Below are 20,558 nucleotides of genomic sequence, written 5' to 3'. Positions count from 1 at the left end.
TGTGGAGTTTCAGTCACTTGAGTCAACCTTGAAGCTGTGTCATTGGTTTCCAAGGCCCAAAGCAAGAGTCCCTGGAAGCTGCCCTAGAGAGCATGTGTCAGGGTCCAGTTGTCCCTGTTTAGGGTGGTTGAGGTCTCCCTACCCCATAACAGGCATGAGCTTTGCAAACAAGTGGAAGGGAGGTGGCTGAGAATCCTTTCCCCTCTCCTCCTGCCTCTCTTTTCCTTCCTTTTCCACAATTTTCAGCTTGCCTTTGTCTTTTGACTTTACATTAGGTGACTCGCTTCTGAGCCTCCTCTTAAACCTCTGCTCTTGCATTCTTACGTTATACTTCAGGGAAAATGTCACATACTGGGGTGGAAAGCCAAAGATTTTGTTGGCCAGTAATTGCACCTGATTCTTCTAAGTTTGAGCCAATATGAGGGTTACTTTTTGTCCTTTTTGCTTTGGTTTTTCTGGGAAGCAGGAAATTTGTGTCATTTCTTGATTGGTAATGAGGAAAAAAAGTTAATAGTTTTTTGGGGGTAGCTTAATTCTATTCTATAAATCAATAAGAGATTTTTCAAACTCACTTCAGTGCTGGGTTACATGATGGAAAGCAGTTTGCCTGTCCAAGAGCCAAACCAAAGCCATCAATTTATTTATTTATTTTTGAACTCAGCTCAAGACCCAAAGCCATCAATTTATTGACTCAGTACTTGTTACCTGGAATGGAACTTGAAAGCGAATACGATTTCATTTCAGTTGCCTGCAGTGTGCTTTTCTCTTTTTAATTTTAAGATAAATCTGCAGAATAACAAGATGAACTGCTAGGCAAAGTTCCTTGGGATTGCTTGCATATGATGTGACATTCTTAACTTTGAGTGATTCATGATCCCAAAGGAATAGAGTTCATTCTGTCACTTTTCTTCAGCAGATACTTATTAAGTGCCTTTTCTGAACTGTGTTACTGTTGAAGATGCAACAGTGAACAGAGCACACTCTGTCCTCAGAAAGCTCTACGTCCCACTTGTCCTTTTGTTTATTTCAAGTTTAGATATCTAATAAATGCTGAGAAATTTGACTTGGGTGAGCAAATGTCAAATCTAGAGATGTGTCCCATGTCCTACCTGCCCAGACAATGGGTTCAGATTGGGATTGGAGATTCAGGGCAAATAAGACATAGTGAGGGCTAGTTTTAGGAATGCCTGAGGAACTGTGTAATCCTTTTCTAAGCGGAAAGCCTGCATCACAGGTGGGATCTGAATCTTTGGACCAGAGAAGAGCCAGGATTCCGGGAATTCCATAACATTTTCTTTCCGTGAGCCTGTACGTTCCTGGAGTGACTTTTGTCCCTGTTATCTTGAAGCTTCTTACAGCTCTGAAGAATGAATTTCTATACAGCGTTGAGTATTTCTGAGCCTTTTTAAAAATGCCTTTGCAAAACAAGTACTTAGTGACTAAGACTTCCCAGCAGTCATTCAGTCAGCACTTTAAAAGCTTTTCGTTGTTGGGACAGTTATTTTAGAGGAGACTGAAAACTCCGGTTCTAGAAGTCATGACACAGATGTCGCTGCTATGGTGTGTTGTGCGTTCAGCCATCAGCATCTAGAACAAAGCATGGCACCTAATATACTTTCAACAGTACATTAAAAAAAATACCCAAGCCTTCAAGTGATAGTAGGTTTCATTCATTCGCTAGGTAATAAATCAGATTTGCATTTTTAATCTCGAAGGAAATGATTACCAATTCTTTAAGACCTAATGCAGTTCTTTTGATCTCTCTCTGTTTTAATTTGCTAAGAAATAGCTTTTTAACCACCTACACTTGCTATTGAATTCTCACCCAGTTCCTGCCCCATCACTATCAATGTTAGCACCGTAGTGGTAGTGTGTCTCTTACTGGTGACTATTGAAATGAGATGATAACTTCCCAGAAACTGCCTAGAAATAATCATCACTTTATTACCCTTGAAAAGAAGATTGATAGGAAAGTCATTTGCAAGATGGTTCATTACCATGCCCTAGTACGATTTCTTTACTCACATCTCTGTGAAGCATGAGAAAGGGAAGATTATTTTCTGAGGTTGGAATTTGAAGGCTGTGTGTTTGCCTCTTTGAAGTCTTGGTATTTAATTTTCTGTAGTCAGTTCTTGGGCAATTTTCTAAGAAACTAGTTGAAGCTAATTTATCATAAGTTAAAGTCAAATGACAGAAAAGATCCCCCCCTTTTATAGCATTTTATTCCACAGAGGTTAGCTTCTGAAGGAAAATGAGACTTAAATAGCATTTCAAATCTCCAGCCACATGGGTGGGTACAGAGAATAGAAAGGATTCTGGAAATCACACTGGCTTTTTAAAAAATTTAGCACAGTTATTATCTTGTGACTTCTCTTTCTAGACCATCATGTGCAGAATAAAATATTGTATTTATGTGAGACACACTCCTAAAAATAATTAAGTAAGTTGCTTAATTTTTCAAAGAAAGGCTTTTAGTCCTCAAGGGATAACAAGTTTTGGTCTCTATCATTTTCAGACTTTTGGTATAAGTTTATATAATTTGTTTAACCTTTCTGTTAACCCCTAACTCTGAAATGGAGATGAAGATACTTATCTTTTCAAATGAAGGTGAATGATAATGAGAGAGCATTTATACAGTCCTTCGAGAATCTCATTCAAAAGGCTTCTTGTGAGCCAGGGATCCATTTAATAAATAATAAGGGTTTTTCATATTTGATGTGATGTGGTCATTATTTAACGTTTACAGAAGATGCTCAGTGGACAAGCTTCATTACAAACACAAAAGTGATTACTATTTTTTCTTTCGGAGGAGAAAAAGCTCATTATTCCTTTTTTAGTTTAAGGCTTAATTAAATAGTTTAAAACCAGGAAAATTCACCATTTCCTGCTTACTTTCCTTCTTGAAGGCAAAGTATCTCCTCTTTGCTTCTTGAAAGATTTAGGTTTACTAATCTAGTTTCTTTTGCCATCCTTTGCCTGATCAAAGTCCTCTAGGACAAGATATAGAACTAAAGCTGGAATCATTGTCGGTGACATTTTTGGGCCTGAAAAGAGGTTAGACTTAGAATCTTCATGCATATAAACCTATGTTTGTGTGTGTGTGTGTATGTGTATGTGTGTGTTTGTGTGTGAGGATTTTGGAGACTGAACCTAGGGCCTTGCAAGTGCCTTACCACTGATCTAAATTTTAAAATAATTAAAAAGAAATCTCTTGAGACAGGTTCTTGCCAAGTTACTTAGGCTGGCCTTAAACTTGCAATGCTCCTGCCTCAGCCTCCCTAATAGCTGGGAGTTACAGGTGTGTCCCACCACTCCTGGCTGAAACAGTATTTTTAAAAAATTTCTTATTAATTTGATTTAAATTTTATTCAGTATGAGGCTGTTTACTAATAAGAAAATTCTGATCTGTAGCTTGCTGGATTTTCTCTGAGAATTCTTAGTGAATTTTTTCCTTGTGAAGCTTTTTTGAGATTCCGATTATTAGTTACAAAGTTCTCACAAATATTGTGGCAAAAACTCTTTTATTAATGATTGTGCAAATATGCACATAGCCATTGCCTTTTGTTGGAAGGATTTGGGGAAATCATTGCTGATATCATGTGCTTGCAGTTTAGTTTCTAATGAATCTTTTCCTCTGTAGCTTGTTGGTAATTGAATAGATCACAGAGCCCACAGGACACTTTGATAGCCGAAAGAAGCCTCCATGTTTTGCCATGTTTTGCAATTCCCAACTCACCCTTGAAATTTAGTAGATGAGAATTTGGAGAACAGAGGTACCGGTGGAAACAACAGAGAAGAGGAGACATGACCATCTAGTGCGTTATGTGTCTGCTACGGGTAAAGCTCCAGAGTGTCATAGGTAGTGGCAGCATTGGAGAAATACATTACAGAGAGTAGGGAGTGGTGTGTTCCGAAAGAGCCCATGTATGTTGTAGATGAAGATAAACTTAGCCTGGGCTTCATGGGATGAGATGTTTGCCTCCTTCTGGAGGGCTTTTGGGATATCTTAAGGAATAGGGCAGGGGGAAAGGTGTGGTGGTGATTTGTGGATTGGTTCTTAACTTTGTGAAGGTGTTCAATGTATGTGCTATTCAAGAAATATTTTTTAAGTCTTAGGATGATGGCTTTATACCAGGATTAAACTTCTTAGATAAAGTCCGTCTCTGTCTTCAAGGTTCTCCAAGACAAATAAGTTGACACAATATCAAGTCACCATAGTCTGACAATAATAATCATTATAATGATAATTTTTTCTTACTACTATAGGTAATATTTATGAGATGATAAAAATATACAATGAATGTTTAAATTAAAAAATTTTTATTAAAGACACATTGCCATTAATCTCCCTCAAAGGTCTTCTCTTTACTTTGAACACATTTATTGCATCATTATTGCCACTTTCTGAACCAATTCTGGAAGTCCTCTTTTGTGAATGTCTTTGTGAGGTGTGATAAAAAAAAAAAATATATATATATATATATGGTGAATGCTGCTGCTACTGCCATCCAATGGAAAGTGAGACTCATTAAAACATGACAGTGCATCCTCATCCACCTTAATCACTGTATTCTGGCACTGTGCAACTTTTGGGTTTTCCCCAAAGTCAAAAGACCATGGAAGGTAAACACTTAGAATTGATTCAGCATGTGAAGGTAGCTACAACGGTACACTAAAGAGATTCATGACAGAGGACTTCCAGAACTGCTTCAGAAAGTGGCAAGAATGATAGAAAGAGGGTGTCTGAAACAAGAGGGAGTATTTTGAGAGTCACTAATGGCAATGTGTCTTTTACTGTAATAATTTAAAAAAAATTAAACATTCACTCTATTTTTGATCACACATTGTATTGAGCCCTCTTTACCTTCTAGGTTTAGTGCTTAATGAGCACTGTACATCATTTCATTTAACCTGAACCATGACTTGGTGGGTTACCTCTGTTTTGCCCCTCAAAGATTTGAAAGTGTTGCTTACTAAGTAAGTAACCAAGTCAGTAGCCAAATGAGGAGCTAGGGTTTAAAAGTAGAACAAACCAATAACACAGAAGGCTGTGTGATCCTAGGCAGCACACTTACAATTACTATGGCATGAACCCTAAGATAGTTTGAAACATAGATTTGAAATTTGAGACCCAATGAGGTCATCCGATAACAAAATCAAAGAGCAGGCCAGCTTCCAGGTGCCACATGGGGATTGGGGACTAAGAGAGCACTGCTGCCACCCACTTGGAGAATTTATACTGAGTTCCATTCCTTGTGCTCAAATGTCCCATCCTGAAGCTGAAGAAGCTACCCTGGGTGCACATGCCATCAGTCAGGATGGTGTACACCTTGGTGGTGATGTTCTACTTTCTCATCACAGCGGGAATACTTTATGTTATCGCTGAACAATCAAGTGTTGGCTGCATTATGGATGGACGCAGGCATCAGAGGATGGTAGCTTTCTTGGTTTACAGAGTAAATGGACAATATCATGGAAGGACTAGCAATCCAGGTTCCTGTTCACAAGGGGAGGCTTAGGTTTCATAATATTGGACCAATCCAGTGCACCTAATATTCCAAAGCTCAGTAGCTTTCTTCTTCTATTCACTGGATTCATCTGTGTCCTATTGAGTTTTTGCATGGCTAGAGTATTCATGAGAATGAAAGTGCCAAGCTATCTGATGCGTTAGAATGCCTTTGGAGGAGAAATCAATGGATATGGATTTTTCTCCTGCTAATGAAAAGGTTTACCAATCCTCCGCTATGAAATGTGGTACAGAGGCCTAGAAGCCTCCTCTTGTGTGCTGGGAGCGGCTCACCTCCTGTGTGCTGGCAGGAGTCTCCACTATGAAATGTGGAAAAGAATGAAGAGCAGCAGTAAAAAAGTATCAAGTGAAAACACAGGAAGCATTAAAACTGGGACTAGAATTTTTGATACCAGAGACAGTATTTTTCTCCTGCTGACCTATTCTGATGCACCAGTGACATTAAGGGGCAGCTCCTGCACAAGCTGAATGAGCAGGAGGATATCCTGCCATTGACAGAAGTGAAGATGAAAGAGATAAAGGGTAGCATTCATCACCTGCACCTCACTGAGGCCAAATTGTGTGAAGAACTTCATGAGAAGGATCATCTGCTTCCTATGGCTGTCATCCATAAGAAGCACAGAATGCGAATGGGTTCCCCTGGGGCCTGCAGAACTCCTGGACCCTTTCCAGCTGGCGGAATCCTCAGGCCAATGCTGAATTTCCTATACTCTGGTTGACAGCACTGAGGCTTAAGGTAGCTGAACTCTTGCTGGGGATCTGACACTCACTTGTTTCTTCTTGAATGAGAATCTGGGGCCTCAAACTCAGCAATGGTGACACCAGCAGTTATGACTCATCTGCCCGTCCTGCTCTGTTGCAGATTCTGACTAAGCAGAGGCTTCAAAACCATGAACTTGAAACACCTCAGAGGGATGCTGGTGGGCTGGCTGGGGACTATGAGTTTGTGAAAACTACACTTTCAGGTTGGCCAGCAATCAGTGTCAGTTCAGCTGTGTGTAGTGATAAGAGATCCAAGTATCACCAGTTCCCCTCCTTTTCACGCTCACCCTTTCCTGGTGAGTCTGTAATTCTGATGGGGACCGGTTGAGATGTGCCTCTGCCTCCTATGGCTTCCCTACTCAGAAGGCCATTTATGAGGGGATCTGGGTGACCTGGTGATGGAGATCCAGCCTTCCAGGGATTAAGTTTATCCTGTTATGTTTGCTACTGGTTACAAATTCTATTTTCTGTATAATTAGGCCAAAGTTTTCACTATGTTTGTTTGGCAAAACAAATTAAACCAAAAGTAAGGTTTATAAAAAGGTAAAAAAACCCAAACTTGGCTTATAGAATGTTTCTGGTGTCCTCTCTCCTCTGTTGTATCGAGGAAATGACTGGCTGTCTCTTCCCTGTGAGTCCATAGCAAAGCCACTCCCTCTTGCTATGCCACAAAGTAGTTGCACAATGACAGGGAGCTCCCTTGAGTCTGGCACTGGGTGGACTGGTGAATTTCTCTGTCTCCACCTACATTTCTGCCCCTTTACTTCCTAGATAATTAGATGTCTGTTGGTCCACACAATAATGCTTATTATTTGATAGCATGGACTAGCATGTTAGTTTATCAGTTTACAGTGCAAAATAGAACCTATGCAAGCTACAAAACTTTTATCAGCCTGGCCATCACACTGTGTTCCCAGAGCCCTTGGAAGCTGGATTATAATCAGAAGGTTGCTTGAAGAGCACGGAATCAGAACAAAGAGAGGTAGATAAATCATAGTTTTAATAGTGTCAGGCTAAGACATCCTGTTTCATCTCATCTTCTCCAGAGAGATGGGCTTGTCAGTGGGAGTGGAACATCCAAAGTCTGAATCCTCTGGCTTGAACCCAAAGGATGCGGCAGAATTTCAAGTAACTCTTAGATGAGTCTTGAAAAATATGTACCACAATGGGAAAGTACTTCCTTTTCTTTTTTTGTACTTCCTCCTCTTCTTCTTCCTTCTCCCTCCTCCTTCCTCTTCCTTTCACTTCCTCCTCCTTCTTCCTTCTCCTCTTCTTCCTCTTCCTCCTCTTTTTCTCTTTCTCCCCCCGTCCTTCCTTTTCTCACTCCCTCTTTCTGTCATAGCTTTTTACATTACACTAGCTACAAATATAGACCAAAAACATCATTAATTTTATGAGTGAGATGCCAGTTTACTCAGAAATACAGAATAGAAAATATGAGAACTAAAAGAAAGAAAGAAAAAAAACCCCCAAAACCAAACCAAAACAACAACAACAGAAAAACAAGGACAATGAAATCAAAAGAGACTGTGCTTCCCCCAGAGTTAACATAACCATTGTTAGAGGAGGGACTAAGACTCAGTCCTCCTCACACTCCCATCAGTTGAGCTAATAACCACATTTGGATGCTACAGCAAATCAAATTCTTATATGAAAATCCTTCTCCTTTCATGAAAAAATTGAAATATTTATGTGACTAAAATTTTAATTTGGAAATCTTAGTAAGAGTGTTGTTTGGCTAGGTAGGTGAGATTTTTGTCTGTTTTGTAGTGAGAAAAATTCATTAGATACAACTTCAGAATGCTTGTTTTAAAATGACGTAGTGGTTGCTTCAGCAGCACATATACCAAAATGACATTGTAAATGAACTATTTTACTGATTTTCTTAGTTGACATGTATGTATGTATGTATGTGTATATATTTATATAAATAGAAAGTATCTACTTGAGTGACCCTAGAAACCTCAAGTAAAAGCTAGTAAGACTTGGATTTCAGCAAATGGTTCAAATATTTCATTTTATTTAGAGTCATTTATAATTCCTTCCCATTGTCATAAAAATTCTCTTAGCCCTGTGGAGCCATGATCCTAGAAGAAAGAGGTCATGTGGAATGGTTACATAGGCAAGATGGGAAATTATCAATAATCATTATTTAAGTTGCTTTTGTTTCATCACCAAAATGATCCTCACCCCAAGATTAGTGGAGTTGGAGCTGCTTTTCTTTTCACACTAAAGGCTAAATAGTTGATGAGAGAGCCTAGAATGCGGGAATTTATAGAGTCCTGTGTTACTGTGAGGTCTGGCAACAATAAGTAGGCACCAAAATGTGATGACTGAGCATAGTGGACATTTATTTCTTAATTACTAAAAAATTCAGGACAATTTGTGATGAGCGATCAGGTTCTCTGCTCCACTTATTCTTTCTGGGACTCAGATTGACAGGGTTCTACCATCTTCAACAGAGAAATCCCAGTGTAGCCCTGAGAGATCCTCAGCCCAGCCTCCTGAGGTGGTAAGAACATGGGTAAGAACCTTTGGGAGAGTTTGCGGGCCAGCCCCACAAGCAGCATGCATTGTTTTACTCACATGCCATTAGTTGTAACTCAATCACAGGGCCAGCTCTATCTGCGAAGGAGACTAGGGAATGCAGTATAGTTCTATGTCCAAGAAAAAGGAAAAGAATGATTCCAGTCTTTGTCAAATTAGAGATTATTTATTCTGGCCCATTCTTCATTTGACTGACTTTAGCTGTGGGAGGTGGTATGACTGTTGAGAAGAGCAGGCTTTTTCTTTCTATAGAATTGCTTCATAAAAAGTACTTTTGACTAAGTCTCTATAGCTTCTTGCACCAGAGATCTTCAAAATCTTATCATGTATATTTCCTTTTAATTTTCCATTCACTTCTAATGACAAATCTGTTGGCCACACAAAGTAAAATCTAATTAGAATAAGAGTTGGCTTTACTGAGTACTGTTGGCTTGGTGACAGCTATAAAATATGTCCATTGTCATTCTCCCCTCTCTGCTTGACCACAATCCATCCACCCCATATATCCTTACTCCCTTTAAGCAACATCATGTGAAATCAAACATTTCTTGCCTTCCTTTCTCAATTGCATACAACTACCTGGAAGATAAATAAGCTGTGAGGTGTGGGTGGGAGTTTACAGAAGGAACCTATTAATATACTATACAAATGAGGGCCCTGTGGAGAATGTTAATTCATTTCCTACACTGAATGGTCATGATGACTGTAAATTTTCATCATGGCAAGAGCTAAGACAGAAATGGTAAGTGTGGAGATATATAGTATATGAAATGGGACCTGCCTAAATTTTATGAAGAGTTAGTTATCATGGGCATTTCCCAAAAGTAGAAGATTTTAAAGCTTGGACTAATAAGCTTGAAAAAGGTTTTAAGAATCACTTTAGATATTTCTTGAAGGGAAGTATCGAGGAATTGAAATATTTTGAAACAATGTTTAAAATTACCAAATTTTAAAATTGGAAACATTTCTAGAGCACAATTGTGAAATTTTATGATCTACCTTTTTTAAGCCCCTAAGAAGCATGATAGGGCATAGTTGGGCAGAGCATGGAATCTTTTTCGAAACTGCTAAGTGGTTGATTAATTCCTCTATTGGTGCAGTTATTATTCCTCTATTGGTGGTGAATGACTGATTTAAATGGGATAAAGTTTGGGCCTAAAGTTTGCCAGGCACAATGCCAAGATTATAAGATGGATACTCATAGGTCTGTGAAAAGATGTATGTGTAAAACAATATCCTTGCACTAAGAAGTACATTTGAGACATGTTACTAGAGTCAAGTGAAGGAGCAACTCCCTCTCTCACAAGTAACTATAGCTTACCTAATGGAGCAAATGGCATCTGGGAGAGATGTTTGGGGAGTGGTAAATAGTGTGACTATTTGTGAGACACAGGTGTTGGGAAAATGTCGGGGTAGCAAGAGATAAAACTGGGAAGAATATTTGAGTAAACTTGTTGAAAACATTTCATGGTGGGCATGGTGCTATGTGCCTGTAATCTCAGCACTCTTGGAAGTTGGAGCAGGAGGATGAGAAGACCAGTCAAGACTGGGAAACTCATTGAGAGTCTATCTCCAAATAAAAAATAAAATTAAAGAAAGGGCTAGGGCTGTAGCTCAGTGCAAAGGTCCTAGGTTCAACCCCACTACCCCGCCCCCCCCAAAAGCCTTTCACATTATCATAAGGTATAAGTTTTATCATAAAAGTTAGAAAAAAGTTTTAAACTTAATCAATTCTGGTTCACTAAACTAATCTATTAATTCAGTAAACATGTATTAATCATCCAGGGTTCAAACTACTTGACCTTAGAAGCACAACACTAAATAAACTGTAGTCCCTGCTCATAAGAACTTATGGTTTGCTGAATGATTATAACCAACAGAGATGGCTTTAAGGTGAGGAAAGAATTGCTCATACCATCAACCTCTTTCACGTTCACCTCATATACCATTAACATCATTGACCTTGATGTGGTTTTTGGAAGTTTTCGCAGTCTTATGTTGTGTAGTTTTGGAAAACACTTTTATTATTATATGACATACAACTGTAGAACAATGCACTTAATATGTAAGGAAGAAAACATTTCTAGTGCACCCTTTAATCTGATAGGCTCCTTCCCACACCTGTCCTGTGTTGGAGGCCTGGAGCAGCCCACAATGACAGCTCTGACTGTACACTGTCACAAGCTCCTCTGTGTGTGTACTGAGGGATGCACACCCCAAATCCACTGCCATAGTATAAGGTGGTAATTGCAGAGACAAAGTATAGGCAGAGGCTCTCCTGTGGGTGCTTAGTGTGTGTGGAGTGGGGATGCTTCCTGGAGAAGATTTTGGGGAAGTGGACAGGGGAAGAACATTTGAAGTGGAGGACAAGCCAAGGAGCATCAAGTGTTTCAGAATGATGGCTCTGGCTGCTTTATGGAGGAGATATTGGAGGCTAAAGGGGGAGAATGATAGGGACTCCTTGGTGAATGAAAGATTTTGAAGATGGGTTTTGAAGACAGGGTTCGGGCTCCTTTGATCGAGATCTGGCCCCTGTATTTAAGTTAGATGTGGGAGGGATAAAGGAAACTCACTTATTGACTCAGCAAAACTTTTTTTATAAATTCAGGCTCTTACCCTGGGGATATATCTCTGTGGCACCTCGTCTGCTTTGCCAGTGCAAGGTCCTGAGTTCAATCCTTGGTACCAGAAAAGAAAAATTCATGCTCTTGCTTCAAGATATTTCTTGAAGGCTATGCTCAGTTAGCATACATAAAGCACTGGGTTCTATGCCCTGCACCACTGAAACACACACCCACACACCCACACACACAATCTCATGAAACAGTGAAAATTGTGCTCCCACTATAAACTACTGCTGTGGTTTGGATGTGTCCTTTAAAAGTTCATGAGTTGGAAATCTAAAGCCCAAATTCATATGCTAATGGATTTGATAATGAGGCTTTAGGGAGATAATTAGATCAGGTCCTGAGAGCCCTGGTGATGGTATTAGTGGCTCTGTAAGAAGAGGAAGAGACTTGAGTATAATGTATTTGCTCTGTCTTACCATGGGGTATTCTTGGTATTCCTTGTCATGTTACAATGCAGCAGGAAGGACCTCACCAGATGCCGTGCAGATGGCCCCATGATCTTGGACTTCCTAGCATCAAGGACCATAAACCAAATCTTTTATTCTTTGTAAGTTACCCATTCTTGGGTGTTCTTTTAAAGCAACAAAATTGACTAAAATACTGCCACACACGTTTCTTTTGGCTCAGTCTGCTTCTCAGGGTGACTGGCATCTCCTTCATGACTTCTATACTCTGGTCTAAGAATTTGAGGATTGCACATGTGACCTTTGATTGTCCTTGAACTGAACAGACCACCTGGATTAGTAATAGACTGATTTTCACTGGGCCACAGGGTTTGAACCATGCTAAGGAAAAAGATTTTAAAAAAGACTATAGGTGTGCATAACTTTAAAGATGGAAGGGAGATATCCTTCCTCCTCTTTAAGTTTTAACAGAAGCAAAGAAACCTGAAGGTTAAAGGTTGTAGCAGAGAAGTAGCATGTCAGCTGATCAGAGCATGCTTCTCATGATGCCAGGGACCACCACTGGATCTTCAGATGCACGCTCTCTCTAGGTATGGGAGGCATCTCTGCTAGCTCTGCTTGGGATGCAGTCTAAACTTTCTTTACAAGGTGAAACAAGACCAAGAGTTTCCCAGAAGGAGTGAACAGAGAAGCAATGATTTTAGCATCACATTTCCTAACCCTGAATATTTGAAAATGTCCTATCTAGCCCAGACTGTTTTTCTGTAACTTTTCCTTTCCTACCAATATCAACTCACTGACCCTGTAAAACATTTGTGGGCTATTGGCCTGATCCTTGGGTCTCCACCCTCTCATCCTTGTTGCTCCTGTCTAAAGAAATTCCAGTGTTACGAATTCATTTTGAAATCGTACATCTCTTATGATATCCTTTAGAGTTCCTATAGAAATTATTTTCCTTGGCTTTGGAAAATTAGCTGAAAACCCTGTGGTGTTGTCTGTGCAAGGTAGTATTCCCTCACAGCCACCTGCCTACCTGGGAAGGATGCTCTGGAACTCTTTGGGAGGAAGAAGGCTAGACAAGGTCAGGCTTACCAGCACGTCCTTGCCCCTGCCTGCTGACACAGAAAGCTTCTGTGCCTTCTTATCTTATTTTTGGCCTCATTCAGGTGCAGCAACTTCCCACTGGTCCAGCCGTGATCAAGACACTCACCTGAACCTTCATTGGAGCCTCCCAGCCCCAGTGAGGATTTGAACTCGTGGTCCTGAGAGCAGGATGGATGAGTGCTCAAGGGCTCCCACGCTGACTCCATCAAAGCTTTCCTCTGCGCATCTCCATTATGTGAACAGCTCTGTTAACCAAACCTATTATCTTTCCCCCTTGGTTTTCAACTTGAGAAAGGCAAAGCAACTTCTTTAATGGCCCACAGATTGATGATTAACATTTTACACATCCCTGCTGCTAAGTAAAAGAACTGCTTTGTGGACAGTGAAAATGCCTAGGAGAAGGAAGCGGGAGTCAACTTGGTTTATTAAGTTGTGCTGCTTCATTAATCACAATCTTTTTTTTATGGCAGTGCTTAAAGGCCCATCCATTGTACTTCTCGCGAATGGGGTAGATCAAAACCAAGTGCTTTTAGTGCACCTTTGACATCTGGCATAGCAGCCGGCTATCTGCGATATTGCTCTCCAGCAGGACGGGGAGCTGCATTTACTGTGACCATGCTGGCCCTTCTGATTTAAGCTACTGCAGAGGGCAATGAATTACCTTAAAGGAGCTCCACTGCAGAACTCCAAGTTTTATGCCGGACCCCTACCAGCTTCCCCACTTTATGAGTATGAACAATCAGACAATTGAACTGATTTGACTTTGCCACTCCTGGAGTTTCATTGCCGCGAACCTGGGGATGTAATGATGGCAATGCCATGCTAAGTGCCGCTCTGACTAGCAGTGGTGCCTGCTGCCCGTTCAAGTAGGGCACCCATTCTTGTTAGCTGAAAACTGCTCTGATTTGCAGCAAGGGGGAAAATGGATCCCATGCAATCAGATTAACTCAACTCTGAATGTTATTTTCATTTAACACTGTGGAACCAGGCAGTGTCCCAATTTTTTTTTAATGGTAAACTCATTAAAAGGCAGGGTTCTTTTTCAAGGAGTCTTACAGCACTGATGTAGAAGCACCTGTTAAGTCCTGATACAGATTGCAGACCTAGACATCAGACAAACCTACATACATAATACGCATATTCACACAGCACAGACAGTCCCAGGATGCCTTACTCAAAGATCTGCATGATAAACATTTATTGAATGGATTAATTAATCAAAGATAAAATAATTCTCCTTTAAGGGACAAAATGGCATTGAATTTTACAACAATAAATGCCAAAAGACAATAAAATGTTATTTATCAGCTTTTGGGAAAAAATTAAATTTTTTTATCCAAGAATCTTATATTCCACCAATTTCTTGTTCCTATATGTAGGTGAAAAACATTTCACTGTACAAGATTGTAAGAGAATAGTAACTACATACCTTTTCCAAATAAAGGAAAAGATTCTTTTTGAAGATATTTGCCATGAAGAACACTCAAAAGTGAATCTTATACACTATTAGACTAGTGCAAAGGAATATGGAGGAAGGGGAAGGGAGGTGTGAGGGCAAGTGACAGAGGGGGTGGATTAGATAAAAATATGTCATATGCACGTACAAAAACATCACACCGAAACAATATTTTGTAAAATTAATACCCGCTAATAAAATATATTTAAAAATAAGTCTAGCACAAAGAAGTAAATAATCACAGTAATTAATAGTGTTTTATGTGCTAGGTGTTCTTCTAGGTACATATATTAATTCAGTTAATTTTCTTCATGCAAACCAATGGGGGTAGCTAATACTATTGTTCACCATTTCTAAGAAGGAAGCTGAGGCTTAGAGAGGTTCATTTCTTTTTTTTTGTTAAATTCTTTTATTGGTACATTGTAGGTATACAACACAATTATATTTCTCATTGGGAATTGTCCCTTTACATAATGCATCTTGGTTCTTATTTTCTCCCCATTCCTAGCCCTCCCTTTGGCCCCTCCACCCTTCCCTATTTACAAAGACTTTATTTCCATTTTTTCCATTTCTCATCATTTTTCCTTTCCCTTCTTTCCTTTCCCCCACCCCTCCCACTACCCCTACCCCTTTGGACCTTTTCTTCCTATTTTGCATTATCGATTATTCATTCTAATCATTGGTACATTTTAGGGATACAATATAATGACATTCATCATTGGAAATTTGCACTTTTACATAGTGTCTCTTGGTTCTTATTTTTCACCCTTTCCCAGCCCTCCCTTCAACCCCTCCATTCCTCCCTATTTACAAAGATTTTGTTCCTATTTTTCCATTTTCTCATATTAATCCCATTCCCTTCTATCCTTTCCCCTATCCCTCCCACTTCCTTCCCCTTTGCCCCTTTTCTTCCTATTTCACATTACCTATTATACATTTAGTCCTTATTTACACTTTCAGTTTCTCACACCAGAGAAACTATTTGGTATTTATACATGTGTGTCCTATGTATTTCACTTAAGAGTATTGTCTCAATGTGCATCCACTTAGCTATAAATGTCTCTAATTTCTCATTTTTTATGGATGAGTAGTACTTCATTTTGTAATAAACCACATTTTCTTTATCCAGTCTCCAGTTAATGGGCATTTGGGCTGTTTCCAAGTTTTAGCTATCACAAATTGTGCTGCTATGAACATGGGCACACATATATCACTGTGGTATGATTCTTTTAATTCTTTGGGGAAGATCCCCAGCAGTGGAATAGCGGGGTCAAATGGAATTTCCAGTCCTAGTTCTCTGAGGTATCTCCATACTGATTTCCCCAGTGGTTGCACCAGTCTACACTCCCACCAGCAGTGGAGCAGGGTTCCTCTTTCCCCACAGTTAGGTAGAACTATTGAAGACATTGGTGTAGGAAAAGATTTCATGAACAAAACCTCAGTTGCCCATGAGCTAGCACAATCAACTAGTGGGATCTCTCCTGTGAAAAAGATTCTGCACAGCAAGACAAACCACCAACAGTGTGAAGAGACAACCCACAATGTGGGAAAAAATCTTCACCTGCTGTTCCTCACACAAAGGTCTACTATCTAGAATCTATAAAGAACTTAAAAAAATCAGACCTCCTAAATTTAAAGACCCAATCCAAAAATGGGCTTCTGAAATGAACAGACATTTCTCAGACGAAGAAGTAGAAATAACAAATAAGCATATGAAAAAATGTTCAACACCACTGGTCATTCGAGAGATGAAAATAAAACAATGCTGAGATTCCACCTTACTCCAGAAAGAATGGCTGCTATCATGAAATGAACCAATAACAAATCCTGTTGGGGCTGTGGGGAAAGAGGAACCCTGCTCCACTGCTGCTGGAAGTGTAGAATGGTGCAACTACTGTGGAAATCAGTATGGAGATACCTCGAAGAACTAGGACTGGAAGCCCCATTTGACTCAGCTGTTCCCCTGCTGGGTATCTTCTCCAAAGAATTAAAAGAATCATATCACAGTGATATATGTGCACCCATGTTCATAGCAGCACAATTTGTAATAGCTAAAACTTGGAAGCAGCCTAATTGTCCATCAACTGGAGACTGGATAAAGAAAATGTGTTTTGTTTTGTTTTTTATAAAATGGAGTACTACTCAGCCATAAAAATTGAGAAATTAAAGACACTTATTGCTAAATGTATGCACATTGAGATGATACTCTTAAGTGAAATAAATAGGACACACATGTATAAATACTGAATAGTTTCTCTAGTGTGAGAAACTGAAAGTGAAAATAAGGACTAAAGGGTATAATAGATAATGTGAAATAGGAAGAAAAGGGACAAAGAGGAAGGGGAAGTGGAAGGGGTAGGCAAAAGGAAAGAAGTGAATGGAATTAATATGAAAGAATGAAAAAATAGAAACCAAGTCTTTGTAAATAGGGAGGGATGGAGGCGTTGAAGGAAGAACAGGGGAAAGGGGAAAAATAAGAACCAAGAGAGATCATGTAGCAGTGCAAATTTCCAATGATGAATGTCATTCATTATATTATATACCTAAAATGTGCCAATAAAATTCATTAAAAAGTAAAGCAAAAGCATTGAATCATTTCAAAGCTTTAAAGCAAGGATAAAAAATAATTTTGATATTGATAATAGAAAAATATAAGCTTGAACATGTTTTTAAAGGAAAACACTTTATTATAGCTACTCAAATTATTTAAAGGAATGTCTACCTACAATGCAGTTAAAAATTTTGTGAAAGGCATTGAAAGCACCAGGTGTAGACAGAAGATGAAATATAGGAATATTTCTCTAACCATTCTGACTTTGCTTAAATAGGATCATACAACAACTGTATGGAATTAAATAGATGAAAAATTTAGAACTCAGTTAATATAATACTTGCTTATGGCCATAAATAATAGTGTAAATTCCCCCACTGACAGTCAACACAAAGTGAATTAAAAAAAAAATCCCACCAAATAATAAGTACGTAATTCTCATATAGCTACAGTGTCCCTGGGCACAGAATCCTACATCCGTTTGAAAAAAGCATAAATAAGTTAAAAAGGAAATTGACAGTGAAGATCATAAGACATATTTTTGAGCTGATTCTTTGTACAAGACATAGTTCTATGCTTTGTGTACACAGCAGTAAATAAAACCTTGTGAAACTGACAACCTAATTCAGATCAGGTTGGGAGGAAGATAAGGAGCCCATTACCCAGAGTTGCCCACCAGACCACCCTCAGGCAGCATACCAAGTGTAAGTTTCAAGGTTTCTCAAGTCAGCCTTATGTTGAGAATTCGCTAGAAAGGCTCACAGAACTCACAAACAGCTCTTGTACTCATGGATTTGGTTTATTAGAAAGGAAAAAAAAAATACAAATTAGAAACAGCCAAAGGAAGAGACGCATAGGGCCGAAGCTAGAAGGGTTTGAAACATGAAGCTTCTGGAGCCAGGGGTTGTATCGCCTCCTTCTAGTGTGCAGTGTGACAAGGCACATGGGGTATCTCCAACCAGGAATGCTCACCAGATCCTTTTCTAGGGCTCAGACTTTTAATTGGACATTGCTTGCATACTGCTTGCATGGTTGCTGTCTCTTCTCTAGCCCCTCCAGGAGTTTGGGCTAACATCATTCATGTCGAGTCCTAGAGGTTACAACTGATTCGAGTGGTGGGTCTAAAGTCCTATCCTAAAACATGGTTGAGGTGGCAGTGATCAAAGTCTCCAAACAAAGACATTCCTATCCACCAGGTTATCCCACAGCCCTAGAAATTACCTCCTGGTAGCCAAGGACGAAGTCCAGACCCTTTTTTGGGTAAGGTCGATTCTTCATTGTACTCCAGTAAACACACTCCAAATGCAGTGAAGAATAATGAAGCAAGGTAATGGGACAGAGAGGAAAGGGAGGGGCCCCCTCTGTAGACAAAGTGGTAAGGGAGAGAAGAGTCAGTCACAGAGTCAGTGGGGAAGGGTCAAGGCACCAAGGCTGAGCATCTTTAGAGAGGAAGAGTGAGGAGGTCATTTTAGCTAAAGAGGAGTGAGGAGGGCACTGGGGTCGATGGTAAGTGGCAGAAGACAATGTCAAAAGGAGAAGGCAGGTCCTACTGGGCTTTGTATAGTTGACATTCTGCTGTCTAAGAGATGGTAAATGAGCAAGCAGGACTGAGCAGAGGAAAGATGTGCTATAACTTGGATTGTAAAAGGTTTGTTCTGGATCTTGTGTGGAGAATAGCTTGTGTGGAGCAAAGGAAGAAGCAGATGGCTCAGTTAGAAGACCACTGCGATAGTGAAGGGAATGAGTAGTAGTCCCTGGGCTGGGGAGGGATCACACATGGGAACAACTGGTTACATACCACATCTCCCATATTTTAAAGAAAGAGCAGTCGAGATAGGTTGGATGCCTGAAGATTATTTACTTTAAAATGTAACCATTGGCTCCTCTATTTAATCATGAATCTTTTAAAATTTCCTGGCGCATAGAGACCACTATCAATCTGAAATACCATTTTTTATTTCTGTTTGATTATTCCCCTTCTTTGCTTGGTTCTGGTTTCTTTCTTCATTAACTAGATTTCTCTGATTTGTTCTTTGTATCCAGTTATTGTAGTCTCAGATAGTTTTTAACTCTTCATTTTTTTCTTTGCATTCTGTAAGTGCTTTTTAGGTCTGGTACTTTTTGTTTGTCAGTGATTTACACTTTTGCAGTTCCGCTGGGGCATTTAAGGCTAGACAACCAGGTAGGTGGTCACTTCTAGGTCAGGGTGGACCACAGTCTCGTGGTGGAGGGGAGGAAGGGTGATGGGCAATGTAGGGCCCAACTTTTGCTGGATGGGAAGACTCAGGCATAGGGGTCCTTGCAAAAGGGAAACTTGGGTCAGGGCTAGCCAAAGAGCAAGGGGAACCCATGCTCACCTGTCATAGGTAATGCTTTGTCCTGTAGATCCTTTTCCTGAGTTAGCAAAAAGGGTTAAAGAAGTTGAGAATAAAGTTTATTGAGATACAGAATAGGGTAGGAACTAATGGATTCTGGAATTTCTCCAACCTAGACAGCCATGAATCATTTAATAAACTATGCTGCTCAAAAGCCTGACAAGAAGGAATGATAGGGCTGGGGATTTAGCTCAGTGGTTCTGCTGCCTGCTTTGCAAGCGCAAGGACCCAAGTTCAATCCCTGGTACCAAAAAAAAAAAAAAAAAAAGAAGGAATGATAAAATTACCAGCACAGATAAATATATAATTAAATTCTCATACTAATTGTTAATGTCTGTGTTATAGGGTGAATGTGTCCCCCAAAAGTTCATGTGCTACAAACTTAACCCCCATGTTCATGTTAATGGTATGTAGAGGCTGGGTCTTTGGGAGGCAATTAGGGTTAGATGAAGTCATGAGGGTGGGGACCCCCTAACAGAAAGGCTTTGTAAGAAGAGAAAGCAAAACCTAAGCTAGCATGTGTGCTATTTCACCATGTGCTTTCTTTGCTGTGTTATCCTGGAACAAGAAAACTCCAAGTTCTTGGGCTTTCCAACTTCCAGAAACATCGACCAAATAACCCTATCCTTATAGATTCCTCAGGTTTCATTATTTTGTTACAGCAACAGAAAATGGACTAAGTCTTTTTCTGACTCTCTCCGCCCTGCCCAACAATCTGACCTGCCAGAAGTTTTTCTGTTTGATAGCTTTTTCAGTCAGTTTTTGTTTTATTGATCAACATTCTCTTAATCTGGATTAATTTTTACTCTTTAATATGCTTTCTTTCTTTCAATTTTATTCATTTTAAAATTTTAATTTCTTGAGCTGAAAGATTACTTCAGCCTAAATACTGTTTTCTAAAATATTTGAACATGTTTATGTATTCTAGTAAGTTCTCCTTGGGCCAATTTCATGAGTGTCGGTGCTTATAATATATTATTTTTATTTCTAAATCATTTATAATTTAAGTACTGATTTCCTCCATATTCAAGAGTTACTTAGAAGCCTATTTTAAATTTCTAAGTCCTTTAAGTTTTCTTTTTTGGTTGTGGTAAGGTCTTCATTTTCTTGTTTAACTTGCAGTTTTCCCATTGGAGTGAATAATCTCTTCTTTTTAGAATTTATTGAAAATTTCTTTGTGACCCAATACAGTCAACTTTTAT

The 20,558-nt window shown here is 39.4% G+C and overlaps 1 pseudogene; it reads left to right on the top strand.

Annotated features, from left to right (window-relative positions):
• Nucleotides 1-3,822: 3,822 nt before the first annotated feature.
• On the top strand, nt 3,823-6,434 carry LOC101700135 (oligosaccharyltransferase complex subunit OSTC pseudogene; annotated as a pseudogene).
• Nucleotides 6,435-20,558: the final 14,124 nt, after the last annotated feature.

The sequence above is a fragment of the Heterocephalus glaber genome, unplaced genomic scaffold (genome assembly GCF_053883595.1).
Source record: "Heterocephalus glaber isolate CG9 unplaced genomic scaffold, H.glaber_assembly_v1.0 deba00001481, whole genome shotgun sequence".
Taxonomy (NCBI): Eukaryota; Metazoa; Chordata; class Mammalia; order Rodentia; family Bathyergidae; genus Heterocephalus; species Heterocephalus glaber.
The sequence above is the reverse complement of the archived record's forward strand: the minus strand, read 5'-3'. Positions and strand labels throughout refer to the sequence as shown.